Source organism: Mirounga angustirostris, unplaced genomic scaffold, assembly GCF_029215605.1.
Source record: "Mirounga angustirostris isolate CCGP_5_RB_7025 unplaced genomic scaffold, mMirAng1.0.hap1 SCAF_17, whole genome shotgun sequence".
Taxonomy (NCBI): domain Eukaryota; kingdom Metazoa; phylum Chordata; class Mammalia; order Carnivora; family Phocidae; genus Mirounga; species Mirounga angustirostris.
In genome coordinates, this window is record NW_026991725.1 from 9,275,983 (window position 1) to 9,289,407 (window position 13,425).

Consider the following 13,425-nt stretch of genomic DNA (forward strand, 5'->3'; position numbering starts at 1 on the left):
CCAAACCCATGTAACAAGGAATAAAATATATTTTGTTTTGGTCTTTCAAAGGTATCTCTCAACCCCCCCCCCTTTTTTTTTAAGATTTTATTTATTTATCTGACAGAGAGAGAGAGACAGAGCGAGTACAAGCAGGGGGAGCAGGAGAGGGAGAAGCAGGCTCCCCGTTGAGTAGGGAGCCCTATGTGGGGCTCTATTCCAGGACCCTGGGACCATGACCTTAGCCGAAGGCAGAGGCCTAACCAACCGAGCCACCCAGGCGCCCCTCAACCCTTTTATAAGAAAACAAAAAAAGGGTCAGAGAAAGGAATGCAGCATGGTCCCAGGCTGAAGCGCTTAAGAAAAAAAAAAAAAAAATCACAGGGAAAATGCCCGTAATACATTATCCATTGAAAACAAAGAAAGCATTAACAGAAGAGCAGTTGGGGACTACAGAAACACACACAGAGATATATACATAGAGTGAAAAAAAAAAGATACAAAACATATAGCTTAAAAGTCTAGAACCATTGGGGCCACTGGGTGGCTCAGTCGGTTAAGCCTCCCACTCTTGGTTTCGGCATTGGGCTCTGTGCTCTGCGTGGAGTCCGCTCGAGGGTTCTTTCCCTATGCCCCTCCCCCACCACTTGTGCGTGCACAAGCTTGCTCTCTCAAAGTCTTAAAAAAAAGTCTAGAACCATTTAATAGTAGTTACTTCTGGTAAAGGTGATGTTTACCTTCTGCTTTATATGTATACTTCTGTGCTATTTTAGTATTTTAAAATGAGCTGTATAAGCTAATTAATATTACCAGAAATAGGATCACTTGACAAAATGAAACACTTTGAACAAGCTGGTAGGGCCATTCTAAGCCAAATTTTCAGCGTATTTAAAGCTATATTCATTGAGGCACACTTCTAAAGAATTTACCAGAAATGCATAATTTGGGGATAGCACCGTTCGTTCACCTTCACTGGCAGCACTGTGCTAGGTACTACCGGGTAAAGGGAGACAGTCTCATGCTCACAGTTCTTGCTTCCCTCACAGTGAGTTTTGGTTGCTCTTCCCTCTCTCAAGGAAACCACAGCCAGGGGATTAAAGAGCAACTCAACAGACCACTGAATGCTGTACAGAGGCAGAACCATGAAGCATGCTAACAACACACGACTCAAAAATCTATGCTCTTGGGCGCCTGGGTGGCTCAGATGGCTAAGCGTCTGCCTTCGGCTCAGGTCATGATCTCAGGGTCCTGGGATCGAGTCCCACATCGGGCTCCCTGCTCCTTGGGAGCCTGCTTCTCCCTCTGCCTCTCTCTCTCTGTCTCTAATGAATAAATAAATAAAATCTTAAAAAAAAAAAAAAATCTATGCTCTTCATCAGTCAGGTCAGTTTTACCAAGTTATCTGACGAACTTACAAACCAGATTTCTACCTAGTAGAAAAGCTAAAATAAAAAATGGTGACAATTCCGAATGCTGGCAAGGATGTGGAGAAACTGAATCTTCTACATTGCTGGTGGGGCTGTTAAGATGGTACAGCCACTCTGGAAAACTGTTTGGCAGTTTCTTTAAAAAACTAAACAGAGGGGCGCCTGGGTGGCTCAGTCGTTAAGCGTCTGCCTTCGGCTCAGGTCATGATCCCAGGGTCCTGGGATCAAGCCCCGCATTGGGCTCCCTGCTCAGCGGGAAGCCTGCTTCTCCCTCTCCCACTCCCCCTGCTTGTGTTCCCTCTCTCGCTGTGTCTCCCTCTGTCAAATAAATAAATAAAATCTTTAAAAAAATAATAAAAATAAAAAACTAAACAGATTCTCACCATCGAACTCAGAATTGCATTCTTGGACACTTAATCCAGAGAAATTTAATTTCCTGTGTCCACAAAACACCTGTACGCAAATGTTCACGATGGCTTTATTTATATTGCCAAAAACTGGAAACCACCAAAATGCCCTTCAACAGGTGAATGGCTGAAGAAACTGCGGCCCATTCACACCAAGGAATACCACTTAGCAATAAAAAGGAATGGACTATTGCTACACACAACTTGGCTGGAGGGCGTCACGCTGAATGAAAAATGCCGATCTCAGAAGGTCACATATTGTTATGATCCATTTCCATAACACTTCAGAAATGACAAAATTAGAGAGAGAAGAGATTACTGGTTGCCAAGGATTAGGGATGATGTGGCTCTCATAGTGCAATTACTCATTCCACTGTCCAATCACTATGGGGAACCCAGAAAGGCGAAAAGTTTGTAAAAACAAAGCACATTTCTTATTATTTTGCAGTCCCTACTATGCTGGGGGGTGAGGGGGAAGACTCTTTAAGCATGGATCAGTTGCTCACCCAACCACCTGACATACATTTCAGGCATTACCCGGCCCCATCCCTCCCTGCATTTGCATCTGAGCCTTGAGTAATGAGCCAAAAGGCAGAAGTAACCCCGCACAGAGTGAAGCCTGCTGTAGTTCCAGCTCAGCATTCAGCTGAACTGTCCTGTTTGAAATCAAAAGCATCGGAACACTGCAACAATTAGACAAAGAAACTGTGAAAGACATGGTTACCAGGCAGGGCAGCTCACATTTGACAGGCTTCTGACCACAAGCTTTTTCTTACAAAAGTCTCAGGAGCAGTCTCCAAAATGCGAGGGAGAGGTTAGCAGAAAAACTTTCAGGGACGCTTCCTCTGATTCTTCGGGCCAGTCCTCACAGGGCCTCAGAGTAGGGGAAGCAAGACAGAGGTCTCAAGCCCGGATAGCAAAGCTTTACTTTCTCTGCTGGTCAGGGCTTCTTCCTGAAAGTGGTCTGTCATCATTTATGCCACTATCACTTACAACATGAGGCCAGAACATCTATACATCTTATGTAGAAGGCACTTTACTGAGAAGGCCTAACGACAAACAGGAAGACACTCCCCCCACAAGAAAAAAAACCCTGAAAAATGAACTGCCACCAACAGATTCTCCTCTAAGCCAGGGTTCTAGCTGCTTAGCCAAATGTGCTTTTAAGGGTGACTGGCTGATACATCAAATATCATTATAATGTTAGAATTAGGAACAAACTATAAAGCAATCCTTCAGTGCTAACAGAACCAAAACTAGAATACGTAACAAGTATTGTTAATATCATTTTTAAATCACATTCCACACAAGGAGGCCCATGTATAAAAAATTTCAAAGCCCACCACTATATGAAATGGAACCTACGTCTGAAGACCTGTTCTGAAAAGTTAATCACCATAGGTGAGCCAGTGGAGTGAGGCCACTATAGCCTGGTGATTGAGAGCCTGGTCTTTACAGCCAGAAGGGCTCACTGTGTGGCCTTAGGCCTGTCACGTAACTTCTCTGTGCAGTGTTTTCACATCTGTGGAACACAGATCCTACACCTCATAAAAGTGTTGGGAGGATGAAATAAGTTCCTATAGTAAAGTCCCTGCACACAGCCAGTACACAACGACTGTTGGTAATTCTTATACAGGTAAAATATGGCACAAAGACAAGTATCACCCAGCAAAAGAAATGTCAGTCTTACACAAAGCTCTCTCCTACTTTTAAACAAAAGTAAGCCGCCTCCTAACTCCCACCAAAGAATGCATACAATCCCATTCAGAAAAATGTATCATTTTACACAATGGAATGAGTAAAATACACCCTGCTGAGCATGCCTAATGCTTCCCGAGCTCTCTCGTGGGCAACATATGATTTCAATAGGAAAGGGGGCTGTTTTGTAAAGACAGTTTTATAACATCCTTTACCAAATGAAATGTTCAAAGTGAAAATTCAAGGCTTCACACAGCAGGCACAGACTTTCAAAAACATCTGTACCCTCACTCATGTTCCCTATCCTTCTTTCTTAATCAAGGTTATAATAACCAAAATCCTCTGTAGGCTGCCACACAGCCCGAGAGCATGCCATCCTCCTGAATGGTCACTGACGGGGGAAGGCAGTATTCTCTTCACAGCCCCAACCCCCACCCCGCCCCAGTCAGAAAGATGGGAGATTGTTCTAGAGACACTTAAAAAAAGTTTGGACTTGAATCATCTAGACAAGATGCCATACCTTTCTCCACTTCTAGGCGTCCCAACTATTCAGGGGACAACCACAGACATTTTGGGATCAGAAACATAAATTGTTTCCAAAATTGTTCAATAATGCTTGTCCAAAGGCCCCAGTAGAGCTGGTAGTTTGGACAGCTGTGCTAGGAGCGACAGAAGCAGCATTTTTTAACTAGTATTGCTTCAAAACAATTGAAACTTTCTCCAGTGCAAAGTCAAGACACAGGGAGCAGTGTTCTTTGCCAACATCCACAACAGTTTCATTTTTGTTTAACCACCAAAATAACAGCTCCCATAATCTATCAAGTTTGACATTTTATCCAACTAAGCAATTAAACCAGGATGCAAAGAAAGCATGCAGAGATATTTTCCCCCCTGCTCTGTATCAACATTCATTTTGACATTACAGCAACACAAATAATACTTGTTCCTAGACTACTTATAAAAGGCTTCTAAAAAGCAAACACAAACTTTAGTGCCTCAAAAAAAAAAAACTGTATGCCCCCAAATTTTGTCTTCTACCTTTAAGCAGCTTTATTCATGGTGAGTAAAGGCCAAGAAGTTGAAAACTCCTTTTTAGTATTTAGTCAAAAGAGGTCAAGATCCCTCCTGATACAGACACCAAATGCAAGTTCTACTGACTTATTCTTAAGCATATTAAAGGTAAGCAAGCATCCCTCACCTAATCTCCAAGGATAAAAATTGTGGTTGTGATCTAGTAAATCAACAGGCGATGGAACTTCTTCCCCCAAGTAGGAATGGGAGTCCTCAGCTGGTTGCTTCATTTACAGGTAGCATAAGGAAGAAAATGATCTCACTGTCCTCAGAACCACCTAGAACAATGTTGTTCAAAGTGCCTTAAATTCCTCTGTGCCTTAAATCCCTCCTCTGCAAAATAAAGGCAGCCCCGAATTTCTGAGTTTCTCAACATCATCACCACTATCATCGTGGTTGTTGCCATCAGAATCCCCAATTTCAGTCCCAAACACTTTGATTCTGTAGGTATAGGCTAGGAATCAAGAAACTGGATTTTTTACAAGTGCTCAGGAGATTCTGGTGCACACTAAAATTTGAGATCTGCAATAGATGATGTTACCAATGTTTTTAGGAATAAAAAAAGGTCATAATTTGGGTGTAATCCCTGATAAAAAAAATTATCTTAGGTAAAGAATATTTTTAAATCAGGATATTAAAACTTACAGAAAGCATATTTTAATATGCTTTTATAATATTTGTGATATGTAACAACAAATTTCAACTTTTCCCCATTTTTTTAAGTTTATTTTAAGGTTTTTTTTTTTTTTTTACGATTTTATTTATTTCTGTGAGAGAGACAGTGAGAGAGAGCATGAGAGGGGAGAGGGTCAGAGGGAGAAGCAGACTTCCCGCTGAGCAGGGAGCCCGATGTGGGACTCGATCCCAGGACCCAGGATCATGACCTGAGCCTGAAGGCAGTTGGCTTAACCAACTGAGCCACCCAGGCGCCCTATTTTTAAAGGTTTATTTATTTTAGAGAGAGTGCACACCAGTAAGGGGAGGGGCAGGAGGAGAGCAAGAATCTCAGACTCCCTGCTCAGCGCAGAGTCTGACAGGGGTCTCATGACCCTGAGATCATTACCTGAGTCAAAATCAAGAATGGGTTGCTCAGCTAAGCGACCCAATGGCCCCTATTTATTTTTTTTAGTATTCTCTATACCCAAGGTATAGAGATTGAACTCACCACCCTGAGATCAAGCCAGTCAGGTGCCCCAAATTTTCCCCATTTTAAAAAATTATGTTTGGTGGGGGCACCTGGTTGGCTCAGTCAGTGGAGTGCACAGCTCCTGATCTCAGGGTTGTGAGTTCGAGCCCCAAGTTGGGCAAAGAGGTTAAAAAAAATATTTAAAAAATATTTTTAAAATATTAAAAAAAAAAGACCACATGTAAATTAAAATACATGTAAATATTTACATTCTATGGCATCAAAAACTGCTTTCTTGATATGATATTCAGAACTCTTGAGTTCTGTACCAATCCCTTCCAAATAAAACCAGTGGCTTATTTTTATGTTTGGAGAAAGATCTCAGGCTGCTGTTTGCAAGCTTTTCCACAAGTAACAGCGCAGGTGTGGACAGCCTGCATCTCAAATAAAAACCAACTGAGATGTAATTGCAAATGTATTTTCCTTTTTAGTATTAGTTTTGGTAGTACAAGAGACATGTTCATGTGCTGTATGAAAAATTTTATTAAATAAATAAAATTTAGGAATCTGATGAAGATCATCTGGAGGTGAAGCAGCAGAATTACTATCATTTTTATGTCCCCCAGTAACTAGTTGGCTCACTGTCCCTATTCATCAAGCTGCCGGTCTGCAACTGTGTCAACAATCCAGTCCTGAACTAGACCAGTAGGCATGGGGGTGGATGATTCAGAGTCACGGGGAGTGCTGGGTCCAACTACATGGTGAGGGTCATAAGCAAGGTGGAGTGGCCTCTGTCCAACTCTCTGGGAATATTCTGGCACCCCTCTCCCCACCTGTTCCATAGCAAACACTAGGGAAGGTAAACTTCAACTCTCACTCGGAATGACTAAGCAAACTCTTCCATCAGTAAATAAAATGACCAAGAATGGTACCTGAATCTAGTAGTGCCCAAAAGGAAGAAACAAAGGTAGACAGATGTGAGAGAAACTGAAAGACTAGGAATTTTCCACTGTGGACTGGGCAAGTCCTAGCACCTGCATTATTCCTCCCCACCTCCTGCCCACTGTACAAAATGTTAGCCCCTGACTCTCCCTCTCCGCACCTCTGTAAAATCCAAAATGCCCAAACAATGGCTGCTCATTTGCAAAAACAATTCCTCCCCCTTCCTAAAACCGTCCTTGACTGCAGATTGCTCCAACCAGCTGAACTTCAGCTGACCCAATCCTGCTAAAACAAGCCCTAGAAAACACTCTGCTCTTTCTCCAAACTAGAATGCTCCTTTTGTCCAGCATTTTCGAATAAAGGCTTATGCTCTGGTGACTCTTCTTCCACACCATGTAAAATAATAATTTAGCATGGTCAAGAGGAAGTATAATTAATTCATTGTGGCCCCACTGACTCAAGACCTAGGGAAAGAAAGGCTGGAAGCAGAAAGAGGATGAGGGCCAGTTGTTTCTCCAGCAGATGTCTTAATCATCATTAAAGTTAAAAAAAAAAAAAAAAAAGGTAAGATTCACAGAAAATCCTGGAGGGACAACACACTTTTCTATGCATTTTAGGATCAAATATATTGATTCCTGTGCCATAACTCTGTATGCATGTGATCTAGACTGAGACTGCAAAGATTTTCTAAAGCAAATGAAGAGTGAAACATGAAGAGGAGGTGGTGGGAGAGGATGACACTACATTTACTCAAGAAAAGCAGAAAAGCCTTTTTTTTTTTTTTTTTGCAAGTCTTTTAACATAATCCAGCAGTTGCAAATAAACAATGGTGCTGATTACTAACCAATTATACTTAACCACTCAGAGGCCAGCAGAGCCTCCAGTTGGCCTACCTTCCTGTATGTAAATTTCAGGATGACTAGGCAGCATTTTCTTTAAAGAGGATCAAAGCAGTTAAAATGTCTTCAGCAATCAGACTGGCTTCTGGTGGTTCAAATGGGGGATGTGCTTCCCCTACTTTTAGAACCGGCCTGGTAGAAACAAACGGATGTCTGAGGGAGTCCTGACCACTCCACAACCCAGAAACAATGAAATCCTTTCTTGATATGCAATTCCAGAAAAGGCCTGAGCACGTTAAACTGGGAGATAGAAGCCTGACCTGCAGCACCAGAGAGGGCCAGCTTAATTTAAAAAGTCAAGTAATACTTGCTCAACAAAATTTTTTAGAAGTTCAAAAGCAGCACGAGGGGTGGCTGCTGAAAAAGGCTGCTGAGGGAGCAAGACGGTTTTGCTTATCTTTTTATAGGCGAGGACAATGGAGAAATTACCAGACCAAGGTCACTTTCCATTAAAAAAAAAAAGTTGGAAGCCTTAACAAGAGATAAAAACATGCATTAAGTCATGACTCCATGAAATCGTCAGCCTAGTGAGAATCTCTGCAAGAATCCTGTAGGAAATGAAGTGCGGATTAGAGTAATTAAATGTAAAGTCTCCTTGAGAGCAACTTCTTGTTCCTGAAGACTAGAGCCATTTCTGTGAAACGTATCACAGAGAAATTGTGAAGAGGATTTGCTAGGCATCACAGCTTTTCCACGCTCACATGAGGTCTGAAAACGCTATGATCTAAAAAGAACAGGGCAGTGCTTTGGGGAGGGAATTATATAACACACCTTATCAGAGAAAAGCACTCCATTCTCCAGTCTTTGCAAAAGGTCACGTGCTAATGTAAGTGTAATATACTTAGGGGTTTCAAAAATTACACACATTGCCTCAAAAGAGATGGAGGGAAAAAAATATAATCACGGGGTAAAGGCCAAACATTCTCTCTTCTGAATGCTTAAATAGCCAATTATGTGTCTTAATACATTAATTCTATGGAGAGAAAGAAGACTATTACAGGAAAGTTGAATAAGACATCTTAAAAAATGTACCCTGGGGCCTAAGTCCATTCAACCGACAGTAAAATCACCCCCTCAAAAAAGCAGTTTTATGCAACATCTAGTATTTTAATTTCCCAGCTGCCAAGAGAAATATATAAGGAGCAGAAATTAAACTAATTATGTCAGCAGCACAGTGAACAAAACTTTAATTGTATTACACACTAGTTAGACATTTGCTGAACAATACAAAGGCCCTTAAGGATAGGAACTTCTTTAGAATATAAATGATCCCCAATCAAATGACAAAAATTAGTCTGTTTGGGCAATAAACAAATTCATGGTTTAGATATAAAATTTCAACCAACATCATAATCCAATATAAAAAATATCCAGTATAAGAAACAAATCTCTAAAATGGCTTTAAATCACTCTCTGATTTACATATGCTGTATCATTAATAGGTCCTTTAAGCCAGCATTGTACTAATCAGCTTTTTAAACATCCTGCCCACAAAAGGGCCTATTCATTTAGCTGAGAGACAGGTGTTAGCAACCAGCAACCTCTTTTAGCCTGGAGTTTCAGGGGCCTGGCCTGCGATTATTGTGGCATGACTGGCAAGTCGAAAGGAAGGGCCCTTTGAAAGATGGGAAGGGAGGAGAGAGGGAAAGAGAAACAAAAGAGACCAAAAGGGAGAAAGGAAGATGAGGAAAGAGATGGATGTCAGCTGCTACTTCACGGGGCCACCCTAATGGCCAGCCTCCTGGCCTGATGGAAGTGCCCGGGCTACCACCCAGATGGATAGATACACATGGCTGAACTCAGAGATTATTAATTCATTCCTGCGGACAGTAACTCTGGATATATGCCTATTCTCCACTCATTCTAAAAACATTTTTGAGTGTCCTAGGACTCTCTCATCCCCTATCATCCAGTTCCTAACTTCAGTCCTCACTCTTTGATAGACTCTGAAGGCGCTGATGGAGTAGATACTCCTGGAAAGAGTTACAGAGAAAGCCAGATTTAGAAAGACATCTTCAGCCTTCGGAATAAAAATCCTAGCAGAAAGTAGGAGAAGTGAACATTCAAAGAATATATTTTCTCTCTTTTAATCCACCTAACAATCCCACCAGGTTTGATCTTCATCTTGGGGATGAAGAAAATGAAGCTGACAGAGATTAAGGAAGGGGTCTGAGGTAGCATGGCCAAGAGGCGGGAGAGCTAGGATTCAATAACCGGTTTGTCGATTTCCTAAACTGTTAGGCTTTTCCCAAGTTTAATTCCCTAACATATCGAGTGCCCGATTCTGTTTTAACTCGGATGGTTCTGTACTTTCAGCACTTTTTCTTCCTTCCGTGAACTCAGCAAAGGACCTGTGACTAAGCTGTATCGACTATTAAGCCTCCATTAGTTTCCATAAGCGCTTCAGCTATGAAGAAGTGAAACATCTGGCAAGTTGGCTTTAAGTCCTACACGCGGAGAATTCCCAGGCACCCCTCCTACCCAACACTGATCATAACTAGATTCAACTACCGAGTCCAACCTCCAGTTGTTTCCACATTACCATTCATTTGTCCACTCAGGAAATAAAGGAAGCTACTTTCACCAACCCTCCCTCGTGACTCCTGATAGATAATACAGCAGAGGGGGGCCTCTCTGTAAAGTAATTTACATAAAGTTGTAAAAGCTCTTTGTTATCTTTCATGACTAGGAAATGGGCTATTCTAGCAAATCAAACATCCTGGATAACATAATGATGCTTTTAAAGGGACAACCATTTATTAAGAATTTCAAAGCAATGCAGCAGTGGCTCCCAAACCTGGCTGTATATCAGAATCACTTGGGGAGCTTTTTGGAAATAGAGGCCAGAGTGGTTTTTAAAATGTAAATTCTTGGTCATCACTTTTCTACTCAATCAAATCTCCAGGAGGTGGGGCTGGGAAATCCGTACTTTAAAGAACCCCTTAGTGACTCAGCTGCAAACTGCAGCTTTCAAGGAACGCCTGGCTTTTGGGAACTCCTTGCAATAAAACACTCTAAAAAGGCCAAAAGCTGCACTGAATACAATGTGACCTTCTTTTGCTGATTCAGGAAGACTTCAGGATCTCCCAACAGCTCTGGTGCATCATTCACTACTGGTCACCAGTCACTGTATTGGCACAACCAGAAAAGAAAGGTTAAGATTTCGAATTGGTACAAAGCTGGAAAAACCAGCTTCGGTTTTACTATCAGATTTAAAAAGCTGCTTTTCCCCCAGAGGAAACATAAGATTTTATCCTTGCTTTGAAAAAGGAAAATGTTTAAAATCATGCAGTAGGATTCTCTCAACCAACTGTTTAGCTACAATTCAGAATGTTAACAGGCCCAAATGCATCAAAAATGTGGAACACTCAACCTGCAGAAGAGAAAGCAAAGGAACTTCATGACCATCTTAATTAAGAGAAAGGAAGATAATAGGTTTAAACTAAGAATGGCATTATAGGATTAGATAAAACCACTGTCCTGACCATGGCAACCAATAAATCCTGGAAACTGGGAGAGCTGAGGCCCCTAATTCCTTCCTATCTGGGATGGCTTTCATGTCCTATTAAAAGTCCTATTTAAAACTCTGTTAATAATATAAAGTCACAATACAAGAAAATGACCAAACCATTTCCCTGTTGAAGGAATGGGAGTTCACGTGTTTATATATAAAAAGATTGTCCTTGTGTGTCAACTATACTTCAATTAAAAAAAAAGACCAAAAAAAAGGTAATAGAAAAAGATTGTCCTTTTAATTGCCAAAATCTTTCTTACCTAAACACAAGTAACCACTACCAATAACCAGTAACCAAACAAAAATAATAACCAGTAATCATTACCAAACAATAATAACGATGAAGCAGCTAGTCCCTTGAGATTTCACCAATAGCAATTTAAATTATGTTTCTCATTAAACTCTAAGTTATGACTTAGTTCTGTATTACAGGGGTGATAAGATTCCAAGGTGCAGAGGCTAAAACTTTCATCCCAAAACATAAACACTATGGCCAATACAAGTCTGATATAAAAGTCTCTAATCTACCCTTAAAACAATAGCAATGTTAATGGTTCTATTATAAGAATAAAAAATCAAGGTGGAATCATCCCCCTAACACTCCTTAAGTTTCTGTAGGTGTTTCCAGGAAGTCCTAGGCACAGTACTCTTACAGATGGGTGTGGCTATATTAAACATCACAGTGAACATGTAATGAGGGAAGAAATTGTGCCTTTTTTTGATATTGTTGCTGTTTTATCTTTTTAAATGCTGGTAATTGAAAATGCTTTTTCAAAAAAAGAAAAAGAAAATGCTTTTCACTGCTATCTTAAGAGGCCTTAAAGATGCATTCCTATTAGATGGTGCTAAGCAGTTATGTCAACCAGCCTGGCCATGAGAAAGATTAAAAACAAATTAATTTCTAATCGGAGAACAGCTCTTTTTCTGTGCATATTATTTTAGGAGTTGGTTAAATTAAGTCAATTTGGAGGATTTAAAGCCTTTGATCCCAATGTAAACAGAATAACAGCTGTCTACCTGACCAATTTGTAAGTTTTAAGTGGGTTAACTTTGTAACTAGATATAGACATTAAGTGTGTGTGTGTGTCCTAGATTACATGGAAATTTTCTTCAAGCACAATCAAGTTATTATATAGCCCTGCCACATCAATCTGCAATTGTTATACCCAATTTCCAAACTTAGAAAATGACACCTCTAAATAAACTGGTTTATGAATTGAAGTCCAGAATTATTAGGAAATATGCCATAACGTTTCAGAAATAACTGCCATCATTTATGTCCTTGAATGTGAAAGAATGCAATCAGGAAAAAAGGATAAAGAAGTTGTCAAACCTAAAATCCCCTGACAGAAAGGAAGTAACACTGCAGCTCCCAACCCTGGAATTCTGTATAAGAACTCAGCAAAGCACCGTGTCCCCTACCTACTCCCATTCCTAGAAAAATGGCTCAATAAAAATCGACAGCTTTGGCCACATTTCAGTAACTTGAACTGTCACTGGGAAAATCACAAGGCTCCCCAGACAGCTGTAGCAACAGGAGTGACTGGAAGTCTTCCCTGTCCTCCAAACCACCTGTAAAAGGGATGAATAAGGAACTTACTGCATTCTTAGAAGGCCACATGCACCTGTGGATGATTATTCATTAGGTCACTGTGGCCTTTAGCCAAGGTGCAAAGTGTGGGTAAAGCCCTATTTCCAAGCTAACAATAATTCTTCCCTGAGGTAGACTGGGAGGAGCTTGATACAATCTTCCTTGATTACACAAGCAGTTTTCTCCCACTAGAACAAATACAGACCAACAAAAAGGAGAAAATATGCTCTTGTTGGTATCTTCTGCCAGCTCGAAATCAAGCTCTGAGCAGACAGATGTCTGCCATGCTGACTCCCCTGGTCTAGCCATATACTTCCCTATGCCCGGTCAAATGTCTCAGGGGCAGCCCGCTGCAGAGGGGCCCCACTTCCCTTCTCCGTCTTGGCCACTGGCGACCTCACACATCACCTCAAATAAACGGAGGGCAAATCCCTACAGGGAAGAGTGGTAGGAGGGGTGGGGGGCCCACATTCCCAAACTTCTCCACCAAGCCTCGGAACTCCAGCCCCCTCCTTCCAAGAAGCCTCAAGGGCTCCTCCACAAGGAAGCAGAGACAAGCTAGGTCCTTTATAGGGGGCACCAGGCCGCCGCGTACCTGACTCAGTTTCCTCTGCCGTAAAGAGGCATCTTTACCCCACAAGCCAACTGAACCTGCAGGTCTGTAAGGCTTTGGAGAAATTTGAAGATACCCGTCTCGGGTTACTGCCCGCACAGGTGAAATGCTTTCTTTGAAGGGACTTTTAATGGGACAGGTGCGAGCTACCCCGGATG

General features: G+C 41.4%; 1 protein-coding gene across 1 annotated transcript in view; it reads right to left on the reverse strand.

The window, feature by feature from the left end:
- Window positions 1-13,425, reverse strand: part of RFFL (ring finger and FYVE like domain containing E3 ubiquitin protein ligase) — a 64,031-nt gene that overhangs the window by 50,211 nt on the left and 395 nt on the right.